The sequence below is a fragment of the Monodelphis domestica genome, chromosome 8 (assembly GCF_027887165.1).
Source record: "Monodelphis domestica isolate mMonDom1 chromosome 8, mMonDom1.pri, whole genome shotgun sequence".
NCBI classification, from domain to species: Eukaryota; Metazoa; Chordata; class Mammalia; order Didelphimorphia; family Didelphidae; genus Monodelphis; species Monodelphis domestica.
In genome coordinates, this window is record NC_077234.1 from 67,488,894 (window position 1) to 67,515,032 (window position 26,139).

General features: G+C 36.8%; 1 pseudogene; it reads left to right on the plus strand.

The window, feature by feature from the left end:
- Positions 1-11,300, plus strand: part of LOC130455955 (phosphate carrier protein, mitochondrial-like) — a 30,810-nt pseudogene extending 19,510 nt beyond the window's left edge.
- The last annotated feature ends 14,839 nt before the right edge of the window (positions 11,301-26,139 follow it).

Here is a 26,139-nt window from a genome sequence, read left to right on the forward strand (position 1 = left end):
AGAATAATTTGCTCAGAGACTACTAAGTCACTTAGTGGATAGAGTTCTAGGCCTGGGGAAGGGAGGTCTTGGGTTCAAATGTGATCTCAGACACTTTATAGTTGTGTGACCCTGGGCAAGTCACTTAACCCCAATTACCTAGCCTTGGAACCAGTACACAGTATCATTTCCAAGATAGAAGGTAAGGGTTTTTTTGTTTGTTTGTTTTTTAAGAGTAATTTGCTCAGGGAGCACTTTTCCTAAGGACAGAGGTTAAGAATGGAATTAGTGTGAAATAAAATGGGCCAAGTAAATTAGGGTCAAATTGTGAAAGACCTTGGATGTTGAGTGAAGGAGTTTGAACTTTATTCCATAGGCAGTTGGGAATTATTAAAAGTCTTTGAAAAGTCATATAATTCAATAAGAGCTGTGATTTAGGAAAATAAATCTTTCACGGGTTACTGGGATATAGATTAGAGAAGAGAATCTGCAGACAGAAAACCAGTAAGGATGCTCTTACACTACAGGATATTCTAAAAGTCTTAGTGTGGTTTTAAACTATTGTTGTTTAGTGATTTTCAGTTGTGTCTAACTCTGATGCTATTGGGGGTTTTCTTGGTAAAGAGAGTGAATTAGTTTACCATTTTCTCTATGAGTTCATTTTACAGATGAGGAAACTGAGACAAACAGGGATTAAATGGACTTGCCAACAGTCATACAATCAGTAAGCATGTGAGGCTGGATTTGAATTCAAATTTGAGCTCAAGTTTTCCTGACTCCAATCCCAACACTATCCACTGCCCCACTTAGTTACCCCAGCAACTTTAAGCTATTAAAGCCACCTATTTGCCTCCTTGTAATGTTATATAAATATTATTATTTTGTAATATTTATAATTGGTAGTATTAATTTAACTAATAGTGTAACCATATTCCAGACAAGAGATTATAATAGCAGTGAAAATAGAATTGATTCAGTCATCATAGTCATATCATTTATATTCTATTTTCTCTATACTTTGAAGGTAAATGGCTGTTTCTACCCAATCTAACATAAGATGATTTTCATTTAAGAAATTTCCTGGCATGGATAATATGTTGTTTTCTCACACCAGTAAGTATTTATTTAACAAATAATTACTATGTTAAAAGAAAGCTGCTATGGGCATAATCCAAAAAATGATGAGCAGGAATATCCTTTTGTAGGCTTCTCACATCAGTCCAGACATGCTTTTGGACAAAAGGTATTAATCCTCTATTCACCAAGATGCCATTAAGCACCTGGGCATGAGATTTACTACTGTTAATATGTCCTTCAGTTATGCTAAACTCAAGAATGAAAGGCTTATGAGATTCTCTGTGGCAAAAAACTCTGCTATGCTCCTGTGGCTATCATCATAAATAGCTCTTGTTAGAAAGGACCTGAACCAGGAGGTCCCCAAGTAGGTGCTCCTGGCATGAAGCAGAAAAGACTTCCTCCTTTTTTGTGATGGCAAGATGAGTGCTCTCAATGTAGCTCTCATTCTTCATTGGGGGTTTTCATCCTTGAGTGTCTGAGTCTATGAATGATAAGAGCAATGGCGTCCTTGGGTTTCTCTGTTGTCATCCAGCAGTTGACTTGCAATTATCTAATAGGAAAGTGAGAGGTGCCCCCTTTTTGAGGAGCACTTGCTGGGTCAATTAATTAATGGAGTGCAGATGCCTTACTGAGAGACTCAGAGGAAAGGATGACAGTCTCTTGATAGAAAAGTCTTCAAATGAGAAGTTCTTTTTTCCCCCCAAGGCAATTGGGCCAGGATGGAGCAAGGTTTGATCTCTGTGATGAAAAAATAAGAAAGAAAAGACAATTACCAAGGCAGAAAACATATTAATATTTTTCAGCTTTATTCTGCTTTCCGTACACACACACACACACACACACACACACACACACACACACACACACACACACACACAGCAAATAGCTGTTCTAAATCCAAACTGGTAAACTAGTCTGTTCAAGCTGAGCTTCTATGCTTTCCTCCCTCAACCTTAATATCCAGTCTTCTTGTTTCCATGACATTGCTTAGATACTTCCTATCTCCCAAGTCATGCAACCTCTACCCTAGCTCAAATCCTTCCCCCCTCCCCCATCTCCAGGGTGATAGTGATTATCTCTTAACTTCAAGTGTCTTCCTACTTGTATCTGACAATATTCTAAAACACAGATTTGCCCCTACCAAAAAAATTTAATGAATCATTATTTCTTTTAAGATATGATATAAACTCCCCAACCTGATACAATCTTGTTCACTTATCTTTCTAGGATTGTCTCCTAGTGTGAGTCATTACCTCTTTCTTTTCCCCAGAATATCCAAATTGCTTTCCAGAGTGGATGGACTAAATCAGGAAGCCTCCAATAATTTATGTGCTCGTATACCCACACCCCCTCAAACAGACACTGTTTCCATGTTTGTCGTCTTTCTCAACTTGCTGGGTGTGAGGTGAGACCAGCATTGTTTTGATTTGCATTTCTCATATTACTAGTAACGTGGAACAATTTTTCATGTAGTTGATACCAGTCAACAATTCTTTTAGGAACTATTTGTTTATGTCACATGACTACTGATTGATTGGAGACTGACTTTTAATCTTGTAAATTTATACCAATTCTTCATAAATGTGGGCTAGTAGACACTTAGGGAAAATTAACACACACTTGACAGCTTTTCTTCTTATTCCAGATGCATTGATTTTCTTTGTATAAAAAGTTTTCAATTAAACATACTTGAACACCTAGATGGTTCAGTGGATAGAAAGCTGAGCCTGGGGATGGGAAGTGCTGGGTTCAAATATGACCTCAGACACTTCCTACCTGTGAGGCTCTGGGCAAGCCACTTAACTCCCATTGCCTTCACTGTTCTCTTGCCTTGGAACAGATACCTAGTATCGATTCTAAAATAGAAGGTAACAATTTTAAAACTATACATACATTCATACATATTATATATATGTATATATTAATCTCAAATTTCCCACTTTATCTTTTGTGATATTTATTTCTTATTTGGTTAAGATTAAGTATCTGATCTCTCTCATTTTCTTCTAATGTTTTGTTTAAATGTTATAATGTTTAATATTGATGCAGCCTATCCTTTTTGAATGTTACATGAAATAAGTGATATCCTAAATCTGATTTCTACTGAACTGCTTGCAGATTTCTCCATAAGTTCTTATCAAATTTTCCTAAGTAGTTTATGTTCTTATTTAAATTGTTTCTAATTTCTTCTGTATCTAGTATATGCCACTGTTCAACTTTTCTATTTTCAATTAGGACCAAATAGTTTTTGTGATTATCGTTAATAGTGTAATTTGATATCTAGAAGTTCAATTCCCATTTCATTCCTTTTTTCATTCCTCTTTTTTATTATTTCTCTTGAGATTATAGATATTTGGGTGCTTCATATGAATTTTTGTCAAGCTTTATAAAGCAACATGTTGGTCATTTAGCAATAAAACTGTAAATTATTATCTGTTGTTTGACTTATTTTATCATATTGATGGGGATTCTGTAGCAATGAATATCATTCAAGTTTTTGTATTTCTTTATCCCTTTAAAGGATGTTTACAGTTGTGGTGTATGGGAGATTCAAGGTGTGAGGGCTTGCTTGAGACTTTTTTCAGGGTTGCTTATCCACCTTTGGTGTCCTGCCACCCAACTCTCACTTGTGTCTCCAAGAAACTCTAGCATGGGCAGTATCTACACCTTGGTAAAACCATCTTGATAGACTGACTAAACCAGAATGAGGACAGGAGAGATGTGTGTCCCCCCACCCAGGATGGACAAGAGAGAAAAAATTGTTATAACAGCCATGGAAGTGCTGAAGCAGGCATTATGAAGAAATTTAGTTCATATTATAATCGGGAAGATAACATGCAAACAACTTTGTACCAACATGATACAAAATTCAGGGTAAATTGGAGGTCATCTTAGAGGCAATGCACTAGTATTGAAGGGGATTGGGAAAGGATTTGTGCAGGGCACAGAATTTTAGGTGAATCTTGAAGAAAGCCATAAAGCAAAGAAGTTGAGATGAGGAGGGAGAACATCTAGGCTGGGGAAATAGCCAGTGAAAAGACACAGAGTTGGGAAATTGATTATCTTATTCAAGTTGAGAATCACTGGATTATAGAGCTGATGGAGGGGAATAAATTATTAAAGGAATGGAAAGGCAGGAAAGGGTGGAGTTCAGGTGGTTTTTAAAAGTCAAAGCATTTCACAAAGGCAACGGGTAACCACTGGGACTTAATAAATAGGGGAATGACATAATCAGAGCTATGCTTCAGGAAAATGACTTTGGTAGTTGATTGGAGGACGGATGAGAATGGAGAGACTAAGTGTTTTCCCATATCTGTTGTAGTTTTGGTTGTTTTTGTTCTGAATACAATGTTCATCATTTTCCTATTGTTGAAGCATCCTTAAATCCCTGGTCAATAGCTAACTTGATCCTAGTAAAATTTTTAGTATTTTGTCATAATCTTTTTTTTTCTAGGATATTATGAAAACTTTTTCATCAATATTCGCTATTGGTATTGATCAGTCATTCTAAAGTTTTTTCTTATTTTTTGAAAATGTTTGTGCCATATTTATGAATTACTTTTAAAATATTAGATATAATTATTCCATTACTCCATCTAAATAAGTGTTTAATCCTTTTGGTTGTTCCCTTAGAGCCTGTTCAATTTAATTAAGTGTTCCTGGAGGTCCACATACTAGACCAAAAGAGTCTCTTCTCTTTTTAAAGATGTTATTATTCATTTTCTCAGAATTCAATTTTTAAAGCACATTTACCTTGAGTATATCATCTTTAACATCAAGATTAGAACTTTTAATACAGGCATGTTGCTGAAGTTCTATGTGGGGATAAAAGTAGAGGTGGGGTAGATCAGAAGACAGAACCAAAGAGTATATCCCTCTAACCAGGAGCCTTGAGGTTCCTATGTGAGAATTTCCTCAGTGCATTCAGGGCTTATAGGCTATATTTACTTTGAACAAACCAAATCTGCTAAAACTTACTAGCAACAAAATATAGGAGTGCTCAGCCAATTCTTCTGTAGCTAAATATAAACCAGAATAAAGAAGAGAATCAAGCAAAGAAATGATCAGAGGGATTTATTCCCCTTGTGCCTACATTCCTTTAAAAAGGTTGGTAAGGAAAATGAAGTACTAGGAATAACTTTATATAGGACTTAGTGAGAAAGTTTTTCTATAATTGGTATATAGAGGATAATTCAAAGACTCACAAATACATATATTGATCCTTTGACTTTTTTCTTTTTTTACTTTCAGTTTTTATGATTTCCCAGAAAGGACCAATGCAAATATAAGCATTGAAATGGTCATCATTTTTTATTACTTCTAATAAAGAACTACATTTAACTATTCTTATGAAATTCCAGAGCTTAACTTCAATAAGGGAAATAAATATAGCTGACCCCTCTTGGAATAATTTTTCTCCTCTCTAAGAAATGAAAGCACTAATCTAGGAGTCAAACACCTTCAGAGCTTTTCAGCACTAAATTTTGGGATTATGTTGGGAAGGGGGAAAATTGCTTTACCTCTTCAATTGCCAACTTCTAACGAGTCATTTAGGGGGCAACTAGGTGGCTAGGATAAAGAGCCAAGCCTAGAGACAGGAGGTCCTGGGTTCAAATATGACCTTGGACATTTCTTGGTTGTGTGACCCTGGGCAAGTCACTTAACTCCCATTTCCTAGCCCTTCTTGCTTTTCTGCTATGGACCAATACATAGTACTGATTCTAAGATGGAAGGTACGGGTTTAAAAAAAAGTCATCCAATGCTTGGAAGGCATGAGCTAGTGAAGAGCAAAGGTGAGTCCTTTCTGGGACCATATCATCCTAATCTTATAGGACTTAGAAAACTGGTTAGAGAGATATGTAGTTCAGAGGAACAAGTTTTCCCTCTAAACCCTGAGAGCAATTTGTACCACTGATATGGGCTAAAATGTCCCCAAACCCTGCCAAGTATCTGTATACAATCAAAAGAAAATAGAAACAATAACTGATTGATTAGAACAGAGTCACTTTTCCTATAAGACATATGGGTTGCTAAGATTCACAGTTATGGGAAAACTCCTCACATCAGTCTTTAGACATAACGTAGGCCCTTGGTTAAGATTTCTGGACAGCAAGTACAGATGACTCTGTTTACCAGTCACACAGGATTAGGTTCAAATAATACTCAATTTCTACACTCATTGCCTTTCTTAGATCTTAGGCAGAAAAGAGCAAAACTTAACCTAAAGTTGTCCTAGGGTATTTAACAAATTATTAGCATCCCATTTATATTGAGGTTTGCTATCCCTGAGTGGGCAAACATAGTGAACCATGGGAACAGCCACAAAGACCAAAGCAGACCAGGGATAAAATGATATAATTTCCTTAAAAACACAGGACAACAATTGCCCAAACAAATGACTCCTTCCTTGGTAACTACAAAAGATCAAAAGTATTCCTGAGGATCCCTACACATGCTCTTTTACCTTCTACACTCTTTACTCTCACTTACCTTTACTTACCATACCTCCTTACTACCATACCTTATCTCAATTACTTACTATACTAGCTACTCTGTTACTATATTATCTTATAATAAAGCTTGTTTCCTTGAAATGGAGTCAGTTAGCCACCAATCAATTCTTTGAATGAGACCCAATAAATATTAACCGCATTGTTATTACAATCAGAAGGTGAAATTGAATCATAACCCAAAGTTTTTTTTTTGGACAAAGGAAAAAGGCAAACTCTTCTAAACACTATTGGGAAAAGGTGGGATGGGGAAAATGTGAGAAAGCATGTCCTTGCTATAGATTTTCATTTTGCACCACAGAATGAAATGCTTTTTCTTAAATAAGGAACAATAACGACACTTGGATCTTATATTCTCCACATTTAAAATCAAATTGTGAAATGGTAAAAATGTGGCCCTTGGTTGAATTTTACTTGAAAAATCTGTTTCTTCCCTACTAACAGTCTCATTGAAAATGTATTAGCTTCTCTTCCTTTGGACACTTTGTATATTAATCTCTTACTGGCGTCACAATTATATTACCTAAAGCATGGATTTCCTCTATATACACTTGGTTTAACATGGTTATTGTTCTGGTGCCTGTTCTTTAGTGCTATTTCTACTTTCCCTAGAAGCACATCTAAAACTAGAATTCTAGTGTCCAAGTGTGGTTTTAATGTCTTTGATAGAGAAAAAAAAGTTGACATAATAAATTTTACAAATCTTTTACTTTTTTCTTCCTTTTGTTGTCCTTGTTCCATTTTCATCCTTAAGTGCTCTTGAAATGACTTTGCTTAGGTGGATATCTTGCCAAAGTTTCTTTAAATTCACCATCTTTTCTGTTATAATTAAAAATTAATCTTGGAGACTTTATATTAAATTTATAATTATTAATTAAAAAAAGAAAGAGAGAAATAAGAAGGTTGTTAGATTGTCCTTTAGCTACCCCACCATAACCAGCACATTTGTTTCACCAGGTCCCAGATTCTCAAACAGCCCTTACACATTTACAAGTGGTGGTAAGGGGCCCCAGTTGACCACATGGTCAAGCCACATAAATTAAGGCCAATCAAGAAGCAGGCTTGAGTTCAGAAAGGGACTAGAGCAAAAAAGTCCCAGAGTTCTCACTTGCCCTGTCTCTTAAATAGCCCACGATAACACACCTGTTGGCTTTTGATTAGACTGGGTCATGTGTTCTGTTGTCTAGGCACTAGGTCAGAAGCCTTAAAGCAGGGCTTCTGCCAGACCACTTTAGAGGTCAGAAAGTGCACTGTCATGCTGTGTCCTACTTTAATGCATGTGCCAGCTAATGAGTTATATTTTTATGTTAATTTCACACACTTTTCTATGAGACAATTCTACTCATAATCACCTATTATGTTTCTTGATAAGGTTTTACAAATTACTATATTCTGCCAGGACTATGTCTTTGGCAGCTGCTTCTCTTTGGCAAATAAATCAGATATTCAATGACTAAAGTGTATTCTTGATTCTTGGTCTTCTTTTAGAGACAATTAATTTTAATTAGTTAAACTAATGTATGAAATGATTATAATCAGTGTCAATGCCTTTTCTATTGTCCATTTCCCATTTTATTTGCTTAAATAGCTCAGGGGTGAGTTGTTTCATTTTATCCCATACCTTTTAATCATTGTTATTCTTTCTTCTTGGTTTTTATTAATTCTGATTTTAGCTTTGACAAGTAGATGGTCTGACTGCACATAGATGATTTAGCTATACCTACCATATAAATAGCAAATCTTTTCTTGTCCATTATAACAACGTATTTTGGGTTTTTTGAGGTTATTTGGGTTATTATATCTACTATCTACAAATTCTTTTTTTCAAAGATAGTCTTCATGACAGTGTTCTGTGTGACATAAAAATCTTTGAAGATTCTCACTCAGCCAATCTTACTTGTCCATAAACACCTCAGAAACAACTGTGGGGGATTATGCAATGACTAGTTAAAAGGAGAAGTACCCTATTACTAGAAACCATAGTTTTTCTATGCCACTTACATATTTTAAAGGGACCTTGGAGTTTAGGCAGTCCGATTCTCCTTATTTTATAAATAAGATAATTGAAAATACATAATATATAGTAACTTGTCCATGCTCACACAGGTAACAAAATTAATCTGTTCCTTCATCCACCCCTATGCCTAAAGCAATTTGATAATCTAATTAGTCTTCCACTGAACTTGAAATAGTTGTTTTGTAGATCTGCATTGGACTAGTAGAGGCTTTGAAAACTCATGTCTCTGTCCCTTGGAAGATGGTCCTTTTGTGGAGGTAATAAATAACATACTGAATGTCAACAGTATTTTTTTAAATAGATGATCTTATTCTTCAGATGTAAATATTTAAATAATCTACCCAGTTTTCTCCCTGACCTCTCACTAGCCTTGGATAATAGCTTCTCAAAATAAAAACAAAATAAGAAATAATTTGTATTCCCCTTTCAATTATAATAGAAATATTCAACAGACCTTTTTGCCTCAGTATCTTTTTTGACTATATCACTTCAGACATAGTTAATAGCAAAGGCATTAAATGTTTACTTGGAAGTAGTCAAATTTTCGTAGGACTAGTCTAATGATGATAATAATAACTCACATTTATATAGCAGTTTAGGATTTGTAAGACACTTTCCTTATAACAATCCTTTGAGGTAGGTAGAATATTATTAACCTCAATTTACAGATGGGAAAAATGAGGCTCTAAGAGCTATCGTTACCATGATCACTGTAGCAGTCCACCCTTAGCTAGGGACAAGGGAAACAGAATGTACAGAGTGGCTTAGAAGAGAGCATGCTCAGTCTTGCGCATGGCTAGGAAAACCTCTGACCCTTGACCCCAGCTTCCCCCAGGTGAGGTGGGAAAACAGGTTTCTTTGGGCTCACCTGGCTAAGAGAAACCACATCTATACCTTGTCATTAACCAATGATAATCATCCCTATGTATTGTGTATATTTGCATATCAAAGACATTAAAAGCAAGGGCCACAGAAAACTCCACCCTCTTCCTCTCTTGGATCTTAGCTTTCACTGATGTCTGTCCTTGCTGGAGCTTGGCCTCTGGCCAAGCTCCATCTTTAATTCCTTTCCTTATCTACCTCTCCCACCTGGGACCTGGCTTTTGGCCAGGCACTCTCTTTTCTCTATCATGTCTCCGACCTGTGTGGTATTAATTGTGGATCTCAGGATGGATCATGCCTCTGCGACATCCTAAGATCGGGGTTATGCTGTGGCCCCATTATAATCAATAAGGCCTGGTTTCTGACTCATTTCTGCCACCTCATATCTATAACTTGGCTCCATCACGCCCCTCGGGGTATCCGAAACTTCTATCCTTTCTCTATCTTCCTACCTTGAGGCTTCTCGAGGGTTCGGGGAGCCTCAATCACACATTTTGCCTGAAGCCTACTCCAGGTTTCCTGGTTGCAAGTCTTGTGTTCTATATACCATGAAAAATGATCTCTCAGTATTTGTCCCTCCAGAATATTCTAATAATTTACTCAGTATTTAGTTACCTTAATTAGCTTTGTCATTCAATCATAAGTGGTCAATATAAGTTGGTAACTCTGAAAAGAACATTATTTTTGGAATTGGGGCTAGGGGTTCAAATCCCAATTCTACTACTTTACTTTACTTTTTTAGGCCTCTCTGGGTCTCAGTTTCTACCTCAATAAAACTGGAGGAGATAGTCTTTAACTCCTATGAGCCATAGATTACCCAATCTATCTCCACCATCTTGGCTGTAGTACACTTAACATCCATTTACCCCTTTCAGGCACCACACCTATACCTTATCCAAATGACCTTGTAAGCTCCAGCCTCAGGCTGAACCTCTCAGGTCCTAGATTCTCCTCCTTACTAAAAAAAAATATGACTGTAAATATGGCTCTATGAACTTTTGTTCACTCTATAGTATAGTAGGTGACCTTGTGTCCTAAAGTATGGAGCTATTATACCCCTGGACTTAGTGAAATACAGGATGTAGCTTAATCCCCAGAAACATAACAGGAACTTTAAGGAACTCTCCATCACACTTAAGATGTTGTTGATGATCTAGCTAAAGGATGAATTATGACTTTTACTGGCTACTCTCTATATGACCTCTGTAAATTTGGTTTTTGTGGTCCTCAAAGTCTTGTATAATGAAATTCCTTGTGAGGGAATCAGCTATCTCTGGCATATTTTATTTTACTTAGTCATGTCCAGCAGTGTTGAAATTTTGCTGAATTGCCCATGCTCCTTTGAAAACTACTAAGATTAGAGTTCAAGCCCAGCCAGGTTATGTCAATACTCTGAGGGAAACTTCCCCAAAAGAAGAATGCTTAAATGCATTTTACAAAGTTATTGCTCCTATACGTGTGGTTTGATTGCTTTGAACATTCTATTGAAGTGCTAGATTTATCTGTGGTTCCAGAGATCAGAAATGAATGGTCAAAGAGAGAGCAGTTGGTTATAACTTTAGTGGAAGGCCACATACCTGGAGTCTTCTGTGCTCTTGTCTCATGTTGTTGGATCCTTGGTATCTCTGTCAAACAAGGAAAAGGGCAGTTCTACTTCGCAATTCACCAGAGGCTTAGATTCCGGTATGAAGATGTATGGAAGAGACTCTTTGCCTATATCATGATTGGTTTCCTTAATATAGTAATTCATTGATGACTCCATGAAAGTTTATTTCAGACTTTCCTGTCTTCTTACACGTGAGATACTAGGATCTCCAAAGAAGAAAATGGACTGACACAGTAAATAAATTAAGACTAACTATAGTCTGAATCTTATTACTTGCTTATGTTGGGCAAAAATGTGAAAGAAACTTTATAAAAAAAGAAATATGTATTTGACTGTGAAGATATTCTATTCTTGGCATAATTATTACTTGTATACTTTTGTGATATAAGAACTTCAACGTTTAATTGTTACAATAAGTCAGTGATTCTTGGGGGGAAATAAACCTTCTGAAACTTTGTAGGGTCAATTATGGTGGAAGATGATGAAGGGAGTTCCTTGATCAACTTGAGTTTATAGAGTTATAAAGATTGACTTGGGCCATTAATTGTCTCTTATTAATTGAAAATTATATCATATCGGAAACAACAAATTGGGAAAAAATCTTCATAAAAACCTCTGACAAAGGTTTAATTACTCAAATTTATAAAGAGTTAAATCTATTGTACAAAAATCCAAGCCATTCTCCAATTGATAAATGGTCAAGGGACATGAATAGGCAGTTTTCAGATAAAGAAATCAAAACTATTAATAAGCACATGAAGAAGTGTTCTAAATCTCTTATAATCAGAGAGATACAAATCAAAACAACTCTGAGGTATCACCTCACACCAAGCAGACTGGCTAGCATGATAGCAAAGGAAAGTAATGAATGCTGGAGGGGATGTGGAAAAGCAGGGACATTAATTCATTGCTGGTGGAGTTGTGAACTGATCCAACCATTCTGGAGGGCAATTTGGAACTATGCCCAAAGGGCGACAAAAGAATGTCTACCCTTTGATCCAGCCATAGCACTGCTGGGTCTGTACCCCAAAGAGATAATAAGGAAAAAGACTTGTACAAAAATATTCATAGCTGCGCTCTTTGTGGTGGCCAAAAACTGGAAAACGAGGGGATGCCCGTCAATTGGGGAATGGCTGAACAATTTGTGGTATATGTTGGTGATGGAATACTATTGTGCTAAAAGGAATAATAAAGTGGAGGAATTCCATGGGGACTGGAACAACCTCCAGGAAGTGATGCAGAGTGAGAGGAGCAGAACCAGGAGAACATTGTACACAGAGACTAATACACTGTGGTATAATCGAACGTAATGGACTTCTCCATTAGTAGCAGTGTAATGTCCCTGAACAATCTGCAGGGATCTAGGAGAAAAAACACTATTCATAAGCAGAGGACAAACTGAGGGAGTAGAAACACCGAGGAAAAGCAACGGCCTGACTACAGTGGCTGAGGGGACATGACAGAAGAGAGACTCTAAACGAACACTCTAATGCAAATACTAACAATATGACAATGGTTTTGAATCAAGAACACATGTGATACCCAGTGGAATCACGCGTCGGCTATGGGGAGTGGGGGGGAGGAAAAGAAAATGATCTTTGTCTTTAATGAATAATGCTTGGAAATGATCAAATAAAATATTATTTTAAAAAATTATATCATATCAACTTTTGAAGAATTTGTTATTCAGTTGTTTCATATTTTTCATGACTGGGATTTTCTTGGCTAAGATACAAGAATGGTTTGCATTTCCTTTTCCAGCTCCTTTTATAGATGAGGAAACTGAGGCATAATAGGGTTAAGTGACTTGCCCAGGATCATACAGCTAGTTAATCTCTGAGGCTGGATTTGAATTCAAGTCTTCTTGACTCTAGTCCCAGCATGCTATCTGCTATACCACCTAGCCACCTAGTATTGAAAACACGTCTTTTTTGTTTATAGAAAGGGAATCTTCCTTGTAATCTCAGCTTGGCCTTCATTCTGTCTTTTCTCTTTTTTGACTTGCAGATTGGCATAGCTCTCCTCACACACAGTGTTGGGAAGAAAACATACAGCCATAAATATAAATAAAAACTTAGCCTGGGGTGTTATATGAAGTAATGGTATTAGAGGAGTAAAATGAGTATAATTAAGATCAGGTAGGTAGATCCATTAGAACCATACCAAGGACAGGATGAAGGGGTCTTTGTTTCAGTATGCTGACATTTATTTGGGAAAAGAAGTCATGACAGAATTTCACCCTCTGATGGTCCACTTTTCTCCAGTACAGGACTATCATGGACTATGTTTCAGTTCACAGTTATTCAGCCCGCACTGCTACATGGACTGATTGGCCTCAGACTACTACCCTTAGAGTTTCATGCTACCCTTGCTCTGGACTGGAGAGCAGGACTTCTTAGGAGATGCACCATTTCACTTATATAACGACTATCCACAAGAAGAGTATCCTCTGCATCTCCTCTCCCTTAGCCATTTGAATTCATCCAGGGCAAGAATTCCTAGTTATAGAGGTAGCTTATGAGAATAGAGAGGCAGAACCAGAGATGGGAGATCCTGGGTTCAAATCTGGTCTCAGACACTTTCTGGTTCTGTGACCCTGGGCAAGTCACTTAACCCCCATCTCCTGACCCTTACTGCTCTTCTGCCTTACAACCAATAATCAGTATCAATTCTAAGACATAAAGTAATGGTTACTGGCCTCAGACACTTCCCAGCTGTGTGACCCTGGGCAAGTCACTTGACCCCCATTGCCTAGCCCTTACCACTCTTCTGCCTTGGAGCCAATACACAGTATTGACTCCAAGACGGAAGGTAAGGGTTTAAAAAAAATAAAGTAATGGTTAAAAAATTACTAACTACTTTGCAGATCATTAATGTTTTCAATAACAATGTGTTTATTCAGAAAACCTTGATGTCTCCACAGACCAATGTCTGCCTTTTCTTTCTTCCCCTTTGCTTCTTGTTTGCTGGACAGAGAAAGGGCAGGGAGCTCTTTGCTTCTGTTGAGGCGGCTATAATTTTTCTTGACATGGCAGTTACTTTTTAATCTGGTTAGGATAGACCTTAATGGAGCCCAAGTTGTAAAACATCCCTTCTTGTTTACTCCTTTATTTTGGTTTTAATTTATGGCCTTGATTTTAATCCCTTTTATAGGTCCATTAAAAGTCAATTATTCACTTTGAAGTCAATCAGTAATCAATGCCACTATTTTGTGGTCATTGTTTCACTTGGTGGGGGGAGGAGGCCATGATACACTACAGGCCTTTATTTCCAAAAGGCTGTGGCCAAGATGAGGGTTAGTAATCGGTCTGCAATGTTTTGAGGAAAAAGGAAAGTCAGTGTGAAAATGAAGGCAAAGGAAACTTCTGGGAAGTTTTAGCTGTCACACTCCCTTACAAAGTGAGGGTGGATTCACCACTAGATGAGTTTGTATGTACACCTGTGCATGTGCATATGTTCTGAGGGTGGTGGTGTGGCACATGCCATCTTGTAAAATTCTTAGGTTTAGCCCATCAGAGAATGGTAAGGAAGCATTGGCATCTCCTTGGGCTGCTGAAGTAGAGAAATTAAAAGCAGTATTTTGAAGCCTTGAACCTTCAAATCCAGCTCTTGAACTCCATCGGGTCTTTTCATGTACAATTTGTGGCTCTTCCAGTCTCTTAATTTGCATGGGATATTATGGTACACACTACTGGGCAGAGAGTAACTGTGGGGCTCTCTGCTTTGTAAGAGATCACAAACAGGGCTCGAGCATGAATGATATCACCTTGGCCTGAAGACACTTGAAGAAGAATGCTGAGTATTGCCACTGAGCTGTACAAAAGCAAACAAAGACAGGCCCCTCTGCATAAATCTGCCATAGCTGGAATATTTCTTCTAAAACAAAAGTATCATGGGATTGGGCAGCTAGGTGGCTCATTAGATAGAGAGTCAGGCTTGGAGATGAAAGGTCCTGTGTTCAAATCTGGCCTCAGACACTTCCTTGTTGTGTGATTGTAGACAAGTCACTTAACCCAAATTGCCCAGCCCTTGCCATTCTTCTGCCTTGGAATCGATACTTAGAGTCAATTCTGAGACAGAAGGTAAGGGTTTTTTAAGAATGGAATAATGGGACTCATTTGAGCTACAAAAAGGCACAGGCTACAACTCAATCTATATTTGTCTGCTGAAGGACAGCCTTGTTTTGGGTATTCCTATGTTGGTAATTAGTAAGTTGTGATTACTTCTCTATGACAGGCCACTGGATTAATTTAATCCCTAACAACTAGCATCAGCCTTCTAAAAAGAATTAGAGGGAATTTGTGCATGCATGTAAGAATGAATGAATGAAGTAGAAAGCACTATTCTGAAATGCTTACTTACCATGTTGAGCAAAACAAAAAGAAACTTTAATATGGAAAAGAAACTATCTATTTGAATATGAAGATTTCCTTTTCCCAATATATGCTAGGCAGATAGATAAAGAAAATAACTGACTAGAAACAGAGCCTAAGCAGAAAAGGCAAGGGATAAAGTAGGGAGAGAGTGCTGAGAAAAACATGATGAATGTGGATCTGACTTCCTCAAAGTCAGCCAATTCTTTTCAGTATCATTTTTGTACTGAACTTTCCTTGAGCCCTTTGTACACTCTCTGCCCCCCCCCAACATCCTTCAAAAGTCTTTCAATTTGATTAGAAAAACTATGAATTTAAAACTTATTGTGACCCAGATCCTGGTTGAAATCATTTAGACAATATGACACACATACCAATTTCAGCACAAATTTTAAACCAAAAAGTAAAAGCAGAAAGCAGACATTTTGATATACCACAGAATCTGATCGTTGGAAGCAAGGTCAGAAGCCCTCTAGTTCAATGCATGCCTGAATAGGAATCTTTTCTCCAACATCTTCAAGTGGTCTTCCATTCTTTGATTAAAGACATCCAAAGTCCATTGTTGGTTAATTCAATCTCTCCTGTAGCACCCCATTTCATCTTGGACTATTCTACTTGTTCAAATGTTTTCCCTTATATTGAAATCTGCCCCAGAGCAGTTTCTCCCCATTGGCAACTAGTTTCTCTTCATTTATCAAAACTGGATCTGTAATAGCAATTCTTCTTTATCACTTATCCTACATTTTAAAGAATTAAATTATTATGAAAATGAATACTTTTTTATTGCTCTTCCTTTAGCAGAGAACTCCAAAATGTGTCAGCTGGGCAAAGTGTCTTTTCACGACTCTATCCTTTCTCCATACCAATTTTCTAATATTGCCCAAATTCATCATCCATCTTATTTCTGGCTGGTTAGTCCAGGATAATTCCCTCCTGGTATGACATTTATTTCTTCTCCTACCATTTTTGTAGAAATATTTTCTACCTCAAAGACTCCTCCCATTCACAAGTTTTTCACATGCTTGTTTCTTAGTATGCAGTGCTACTAGATGGCTTAGTAATTACAAAGCTAGGACTATGGGCAATCCTGGGTTCAAATCTAGCCTCAGATATTTCCTAGCTTTGTGACCCTGAACAAGTTACTAAATCCCCAAAGCCTGATCCTTACCACTTTTCTACCTTGCTACTGATACTCAGAATCAATTCTAAGACAGAAGGTAAGGGTGTAAAAAATATAAAGAAAGGAAAAGATAGATCTTTTCATGGCCAAAAAACAAGTCATGAGTAATATCCCAAAGTCTTAGTGATACTTAGTGATTCTTTTTTTTTCTTTGAACATCGGCATTCCTGGATTTTGATTTATTCTTTCCAAATAACACTAGAGGAATTCAATGAAAAAAGAAAGTGGACAACAGGCAACCTGGAAATTCAGTTCCTGATCAGAAAATGGTCTAGTCTTAATTCTTCTGTAACCTGAACTCTTTGGTATAGGACTCTCCTCATCAATGGAGATGAATTATTCCAGTCCCTTCCTGCTCTGCAGTCACTTGGGGTGTTTCTGGCTTCCAGCTTTGAGAGAAGATGTATGATATCAAGCCTCGTTTAGGTTACCTATTGTTTAGTTGGCCATCCTCATTCTCATTATTACACTTTGGCAAATCTTGACCATTCCTGCTTTCTTCAAAAGGATCTCCTCTGGTGGCCATACTGTCCCATAATCAAGAATTATCTGAGGATGTGGGCAGGAGGACTATAGTTTTAGTGGATTCAGTGATTCTTCAGGTCATGCAGTAAATATAAGCCAGGTCATGTGACTTGAAGTCCAGGGGTCTGTGACAAGGAAATCACTTTGTCCCATGGGCAGCTGCAGGCCTCCTAAGGACTTCCAAGCAGCTTCTTGTGAGCCTACTTACTCAGTAACTCTCTTCAAACCTGAGAGATGTGGAAGCAGAGTGGGTCTCAGTCCCTCCCCTAGGGCAGGTGTGGACAACTCTTTCCTCAGCCTGCCTGCTTCCATTGTTATACCTCTCCAACCTTCTCCCCCTCCCTCTCATTTTCCCCCTCCCAACTCCCCCTGCTACTTTGAAGTTCTACAATTTCAATCTAGCAACAGTTAGAAAATAGGTCAAATTTACCTCTTACATTAAGATATCTAGTTCATTCATGTGTTGAAGTTTAATTATCTATTTAATTAACATATGCAGTCTGTTTTAAGTATATAACTATGTCTCTAAGTCTTAATATATGCATATTATATTTATATGTGTATATATAAAGAGATACACCAGAGATCCAGAGATACCCCGGGAGAGACTGGGCATCATGGCACACACCTGTATTCCCTGCAAATAGAAGAGTGGATTTGGTGGATTATTTGAGCTTAGGAATTCTGAGCTACAAAAAGACTTCAGAGAATTTCTAGTATCCAAAAATGAGCCTTGAGGAGTAAACAGCCACCAGATTGCTTTAGAAAGGACAAATCAATCTAGGTAAGTAACAGAGAAGATGAAAGTTTCTGTGTAGATCAGTAGTAGGAATGGACCGGGACTGTCTGTTCAACTTCCAGCCTGGAAATAGGAAAATCTAGCCCCCTAACCCAAGTTATAATTAAATAAAATTATATAAATAGAAATATACATCCATCTGTATCTCTATCAATCATCTCTGAAGATAAAGATGCATATTGTATTAAGGATATGTGCCATGTCCCCCAAGGTATTCTGTCCTCTTCCATTTTGAATATTAACATTCTGTTATGAAGCAAACAGTGGAAGGTCAGAAAGAGTATGGATTTTATGTTGATTCATTTCAGGATTTGCTGGATCACCATAATGAAATTTAGAAAACTGTATTCAAGAAATTTTTAAGTCAGAGGTAGAAAGTACAGAGGAAGTAGCAAGAAGGTATACTTTGATAAGTATAGTAGTAAGTAGTTCCAAGAGCAATTTGGAACTATGCTCAGAGGTATGCACAAAAGTGTGCATACCCTTTGATCCAATAGCCCTAGTAGGTCTGTATCTAAAAAAAAAATATATATATATATATATATATATATATTTAAAAGATAGGAAAAGATCCATGTGTATAAAAATATTTATAGCATCTCGTTTTTGTGGTGACAAAGTATTGAACACCGCAGGGATGCCCATCATTTCGGAAATGGCTAACCAACTTATGGTATGTGCTTGTAATGGAATATTATTGTATTATAAGAAATGATGAGCAGGATGATTAAAAAAGCAAACAAATAACAAACCTGGAAATACATGAACTGATGCAAAGTGAAGTGAGCAGAACCAAGAGAACATTGTATATATCAACAGCAGTATTGCAAGATGATCAGCTTGTGAATGAATGACTTTGCTGTTCCCAGCAACAAAATGGTCCAAGATAATTCCAAAGAACTCAAGATGAAAAATGCTATCTCTGTCTTTAGAATGAACTGATGGAGTCTGAGTGCAGATTGAAACATACTGTATTTCATTTTATTTTCTTCATTTTTTTGTTTTGTTTTATCATATATCTTCTATAACATTATAGCATGGATATATGTTTTGCTTGATCATATATGTATAATCCATATAAAAGTTTTGACGAGGGAGGGAGTGAGGAAGGAAAAGGAAGAGAATTTAGAACTCAAAATTTTAGAAAATGAATGTCAAAAATTGGTTTTGCATGTAACTGAGAAAAAATATTATTAGGGGAAAAAAGAGTAATTCTAAAATAGGAAGTGCCAAATCAGCCACTTTGGAATGATGGCAACGCTATAACTAAAAGTAAGGTGTGCCCTTGATCTCTGATTTTTTTTCCCCAGACTGGTTATGTTTCTTCTGAAAAAATCTTCCTTGCAACTGCTATAATGGATTAATAGATAGTCTAAATCAAGCTCTTCACTCAATTGATCACTTTCATACTTGCATAAGCAATAACTTTCACCCCAGAAATACTATTGAACATTCCTCCTGAGAAAGAAAAAAAATTTACAGCATCATCAAATGACATCTCTTTTAAGACCTCAAGCTTTAACAATCAAGAGACTGTTGTTAAAACTTGGAAAGGGATACTTTTGCAGAAGGGAAAGAGAAGTTCTAAAATAAACCTCTGAAGGACTCCCTTCTATATCTATATCATCTATATCTACATCTATATCTACATCTATATCTATATCTACATCTACATCTACATCTACATCTACATCTATATCTATATCTATATCTATATCTATATCTATATCTATATCTATATCTATATTTATATCTATATCTATATCTATATCTATCCTGGTCTCTTCTCTATTTTTTCCTCCCAAGTTTTATCAATCCCTACTTCAAAATGTCTCAGATTTACTCCTTTTCTCTATTTGTAATTCTACCATCCTAATATGGGTTTAGTCTTTGCTTTAGTTAATTCACAGCCTCCTAGCTACTCTCTCCGCCTCATGTATGTTTTCTACCTCCATTAATCCATTGTGAATTCCTCTGCCCCTTTCATCTTGTCTTCCCTAATAAGAAACCCTCCATTCTGCCACCTCCACTCCTGCTTACTGAAATATGCCTAAATCTCTCCATTTGGCTTTCAAAGTACTTCAAATTTGATTCTACATAGGCAATTCTAACTTCTTTTTCAATTTTTCCATGCTATAAACACTCTCAATGAGGCAGATTGAAAAATTGAATCCCCCTGTACACACCTACTGAAATGCCTTCTTTCATCTCTACTTGGAAGTGCCTTCCTATGACAGACATGACATTGGATTTGAGATTTGAAAAGCTTGGGATCAAATTTTGTTTCTGAGACTTTCTAGGTAGGAAAGTCAATTAGCATCTCTGAGCCTTGGTTACTCCATCTGGAAAGTGGGACTAATAGGACTTCATAGGTTGTTGTGAGAACCAGTTAAGATGATATATTTAAAGTTTTCTAAACCTAAACACCATCAATATAATATGGAAATGGGTCTTGATCAATGACATATGTTAAACCCAGTGGAATTGTGCATCAGATACAGGAAGGGGGTAGGGGGAAGGGAGGGAAAGAACATGAATCTTGTAACCATGGAGAAATATTCTAAATCATCTAATTAAATAAAATAAAAAAATAAAAAACCATCAATAGCATTTATTTTTAATACTCAATCTATTAAAATTCAGTTCTAAAGTCATCTCTACAAAGACCTTCCTTGATCATCAAAACCCTGTTTGAACTCTCCTTTTCTGAACTCCTACAGAATAATATCTCATATATATACTATAATATACACACATACATATTCCAGTATGTACATATTAGAATAGAGTACATATGTATTATAATTATACATACATTGTATATGTATATATACTGGAATATCCATCTATATCTATACTATTTATTGCTTTATTGGTTCTCTAATTATAAAGTCCTTTGGTGTTAAGGTCCGTATCTGTTATGAAAGTTGTATCCCCTACAATACCTAACAAAGGTTAAATATATGGCAGAAACTAAAAAAAAATTGTTGCTTGCTTGAAGATTCATAGGTTAAAGAATTGGACACATGAACTTGATACTTCTCTATATCATATAGATAATGATTTCAAAATCATTGGTCAATACCCTTGCATTATAACATTATGATCAAACCTTGATATATAGTTGTAAAATCATCCCATTGCAAAATCATTTGATGGCTCATTCATAACATTGTTCCTTGGAAACTAAGAGCCCTGAGGAATGTTGGCTACTACTATGTACTGAGCACTAGGAATATCAGTACAAAAGCAAAGCTGTTTATTCTATTCCCAAGAAGCTTACATTCTAATAGGGCCTTATGATACAGTTAGGGAAGGGGCATTTGGGGGCCATTATATATATATATATATATCTCCCAGAGGATGTCATTAGGTTTGGGGAACAGGTGGTCCTTCACAGTCATTGTAGAAGGTAGGAAAAGAAGAGGCATAAGCAAGGAAAATCTAGACCCAGGGAAGGAAGGACAGTTCCTATGGCAGCTTTGGACCTTCCTAGGTGTCCATTCATATGTAAAGATTGTAGGTGGGTTCCTTGAATAGACTTTCTTCCCTTAAGCTATAGAGAATCTTTGTGTCTTGACAGATCTTAGAGTGATTATCTCATCCATAGAGTTTGACAGAGAATGAGAACAAACCAAAAGCTCTTCTCTGCTTTTTCACATTCATTTAAAGCTCCTCTTACATTTAAATAAACAAATTAGACCTTCTGAAATTCAGAGCCTTATACTGTGGAGGCGGCTGCTGTTCATGATGGATTAGTCTGAAGTTTAAGAATAAGGCAAAAAAATTTGAAACAAGCAGCCACCCTTAGTTACATGAGAAATACATCACAAGTGACACTGGCTTCTGTTTCATCTGTGGGAGGTTAAAAGGAAATAAATTAACAGTAGAATAGGCTTCCCTCCAGGTGTAACTGGTGGGAGGCTTAGGTGGGTTGTATTTATGTTTTACCCTTTTATAAACATATATACAATGCTAACAGGGGCTGCCTTGGAGGATTTTTAATAGGCAAATCAAAGACCTGGCATAGACTCTTATGAGAAAACCCCCATCAGTTCTTCCATTCTGTATTTTCTAATTCTAATACTTGTACTTAAATGAATAACCTTGGATTACTTTGCTAATAAAGGTCATTACAGATTAAATAGTTTCAGAGGAGAGAATTCTGGGATTGTATTTTTTATTCACTAGTTATAAGTCTCTAGTAAGGTACAGACTAGGAGAAACTCTAACAGATGCCTCGATCAGTCTACCAGAGCCTCTAGGAATTATGTTATGCTGGCAATACAAGGGCTAAAACAATTCCCACCCTCCACTCTTCATCCTACCCACCCACCTTCACTGTTACTCATTCCTCCCCTACATACTAGACACAGACCTTTAGAAACCATGTCCTATTGGGCTCTCCCCAACTCCCACTCCCTTGGTGATCCATCTAGGTTTTTTTGGATCTCTGTTTTGATGCCGAACTCTTCTTATTGGTAAATGATTATAAATTCACCTACTCTACTATATCTGGTTAATCCTCAAACCATGAAATCTTCTTCCATGGAGAATCTTGTCATCGACCTTTCCACTCCACATCTCTCCCCATTTTCTGATTCCCTGCCAATGTCTCCTTCATCCCCTTCCACCTCTTTTTCTAGAAATGGTAATAAATAATGGCACTTGTGCTTCAGGTAAGGATATAGCAAATAAATTGCCTTGTGGTTTAATTCAACAACTCTTTATACCAAAACTCTCTTTCCTTGTCACCACTTCCATCATCTCATCATCACCATTACTAACATTTATTTAACACCCACTATGTGCCAGTCACTGTACTATGAACTTTACAAATATCTCATTTGAGTTTCACAATAACTATGTGAGGTAGGTACTATAATTATCTCCATTTTACAGATGAGGCAACTGATGCAAACAGAGGTTAAATGATTTGTCCAGGGTCACACAGCTAGTATCTGAGGCTGAATTTGCAGTAAGATCTTGATTGTAGCCTGGTGTGCCATTCACTTCACCACCTAGTTGCCTCTAAATAGGATACCCCCAAATATGTTGTCTCCTCCTAGTAGAATGTAAGATTCTTGACAGCAGGGACTGTCTCATTTTTGTGAGTTTTTGTATCCATAGTGCCTAATACAGTGTCTGACAGATAGTAAATACTTTAAGAAGTGTCATCCCATTCATTCTTGGAAATTAGCATTGTATCAAGGCAGGTGTCTCACATTTACCAAGGCAGACAAAAATTCTTTAAGTATAAACAAAATAATCAATATACAATAATTGATGGGGGGACACTAGTTTCTGGGAAAATTAGGAATGACTTCAATTAGAAGACAATACCTAAATTGAGTCTTGAAGGAAATTAGGGATTCTTAGAAATGAGAGATGTAATAGATAATCTTGGAGGGTATATTTGATGGATAAATGATAACTAATAGATCAGGTAGTTATCTCCTTTGCCTACCCTCTTCTCTTTTATACCTCCCTTCCTCCCTCTTCCAATCTCCCTTCTTCCCCTCTTCTTCCCTTCAGTTTCTCCTTCCCCCTCTTCAGCCTCCTTCTAAGTCACACAGGGTGAGCTATGATGTTTCAGAGGAAATACTCTTTTCTCTTCTTTGTCTCAAGTAAGGGTTTATCGGAGGAAACAGGACAAGATGAAAGATAGAGATAAGAGGGGTGGAGCTTTTGCTATTATCTACAATGAGTCTTAGGTTGAAGGATATTGAGAGAAATGACAATCTAGTCTCTACCATGAAACAGAGTAAGTCAGAGAGAGATATATGGACTATTGTCCTTCTTCTGCCTTCAAATCAGCCAGGTCACCTCCAACTTGATTATCCCAAATCCCAGAGATAAACCCAGCTTCTTCTTTCAAAGTCACCACCATCATCCCCAAAAGCTCTCAGCCAAGTCTCAGAAAATCAGTCACCATTGGCTTTTGCCTTCAACCATTTCCCAGTCACATTCCAAATGGAATTTTCCTTTGATTGACAGCTGATCAATCTCCAACTTCTTGTCTTGCTACATGCCTTGTAACTTCTCTCCTCCACAGAGGGAAGGAGGAATTATTTTCAAGCATAATGTAAAAATACAAAGATGAGAAATGGAGTACTATATGATATGGAACAAAATGAAGATCAGTTTAAATGGGCTGTAGATTATTTGACAGAGGTTGTAAGAGAGTTTAAGTGCCAAGGGAGTTTATAATTGATCCTAGACATAAGAGGGGGCCATTGGAGTTAATTGTGGGAGATAGGGGGGAGGTGACATAGGTAGGTCTGGGCTGTAGGAACAGAGTACCACAGCTAGAGAATTAGAAGAGATACTAGAGCTCAGTTAGTCCAACCCCCTCATTTTACAGTTGAGGGAAATAAGAAAACTGAAGCTTTAGAGGTGACTTGCTCAGAGTCACACAGATAGTAAGCAACCCAGTCATGTTTTAAACATAGGTCATTGGACTTCAAAACCTACATGCTTCCCCTATTCCACAGTGCCTCCCCTTATCTCATTTCAGAAAATTTAAGAATACATTGGGAAGTGAGGAAGGAGGGTGGATCAAGAGATCAAGAGATGGGAGGTTCTGGGTTCAGATCTGGATTCAGACACTTCCTAGCTGTGTGAGTCTGGGCAAGTCACTTAACCTCCATTGCTTCTAAATGATTCATTGGAGATGGGACAGCTGGGTAGTTCAGTGGATGAGAGCCAGGCCTACAGATGGGAGGTCCTCTATTCAAATCTGGCCTCAGATTCCTAGATATGAGACCATGAGCCAGTCACTTAACACCCATACCTTAGTTTTTTCTGCTCTTCTGCCTTAGAACCAATATACAGCATTGATTCTAAGATGGAAAGTAAGGATTTTAATTTTTTTAAAGAAAAAGAATGCATTGGAAGAAGGGTGACCCTTGAAACAGAGAGTCCAAATTAGAGTAGAAAGGAAGAGGTCATAAGGACCATTGGGGAGGTGGCCATGTGAGTAGAGAAAAGAAAATTAAGAGAGATAGTGTAGTTAGAATAGCAAAACAGTGTCAAACAAAGACCATGCTGTTGTCTTTAGAAGTTCACTAAGATTCTTAGACTATTCCTAATGGTAGAGTCCATCATGACACAGTTGATGGTGCCCTCTGTGGATCACATCCCTAATACAATGAAAGAGGGTCAATGTAAATGGTACAGTTTGGTTAAGCTAGCCTATTCAAATCTCAAATAACACTTAGTTTAAACCCTTTTTAGGCAATTAAATATGATTTTTATACTGCAATTACCTGTATTTGGTAGGAGGCCAGACTTTTGATTTCATTGGTGCATGGAACTCAAGGTAAAGAAACTTGTATCAATGCAGGTAACCAATTGCTTTACAAGGCACAGGGTCATCCAGGAGCACAGAAAAAGGTAAGCCAGTTTAAAAAATATACACGCACACACACATAATATATATAGTAATTTAACCTCATGAAATTATATTTACCTAATAAAATATAATAAAATAACATTTAATACAAGTAATCACGTAATAACATAAAAATATAAAATAAAATAATTGTATAATTATATATGTATTTATATTCATATATATGTGTGTATATATATATATATATATATATATATATATTTAACCTAAAGAAGCACAAAATAAAATGGGCATTTCAATTTATATCGAAAAGGCAATGAAGATGTCTGCAAAAAAAACTGTGTATCTCAATTATGTATAGCTTGCTAGGTAATACAGTGGATGGAACACCAAGCCTGGAAAAGACTTGAGAAAGACCTGATTTTAAATACATCCTCAGACACTTGCTAGCTGTATGACTGGGCAAATCACTTAACATCAGTCTGCCTCTGTTTTCTCATCAGTAAAATCAGGATAACGATAGTACTATTCCTCAGGACTGTTGAGAGATCAAATGAGATCAAAATTGAAAAGTCCTTAGTACAATGCCTGATACAATATAGGTGCTATATACATGTTAGCATTTATTATTATTAAGTATATAATAAATTCAGTCAATACTTTCAAAGCTATCCAGCTTATCTATGCTTCTTTTTGGCTTTCTTCAGTTCTTTTTTTTCTACATTTTTAATAGTATACTCCAAATGATTTTCTTCTCTTTTCTTTTTTTTTTTAATTTATATGCTACTCTTTGCCCATTCCTCCCTTTCCTGCCTTCCCTCCTCTTTTGAAAAAGAA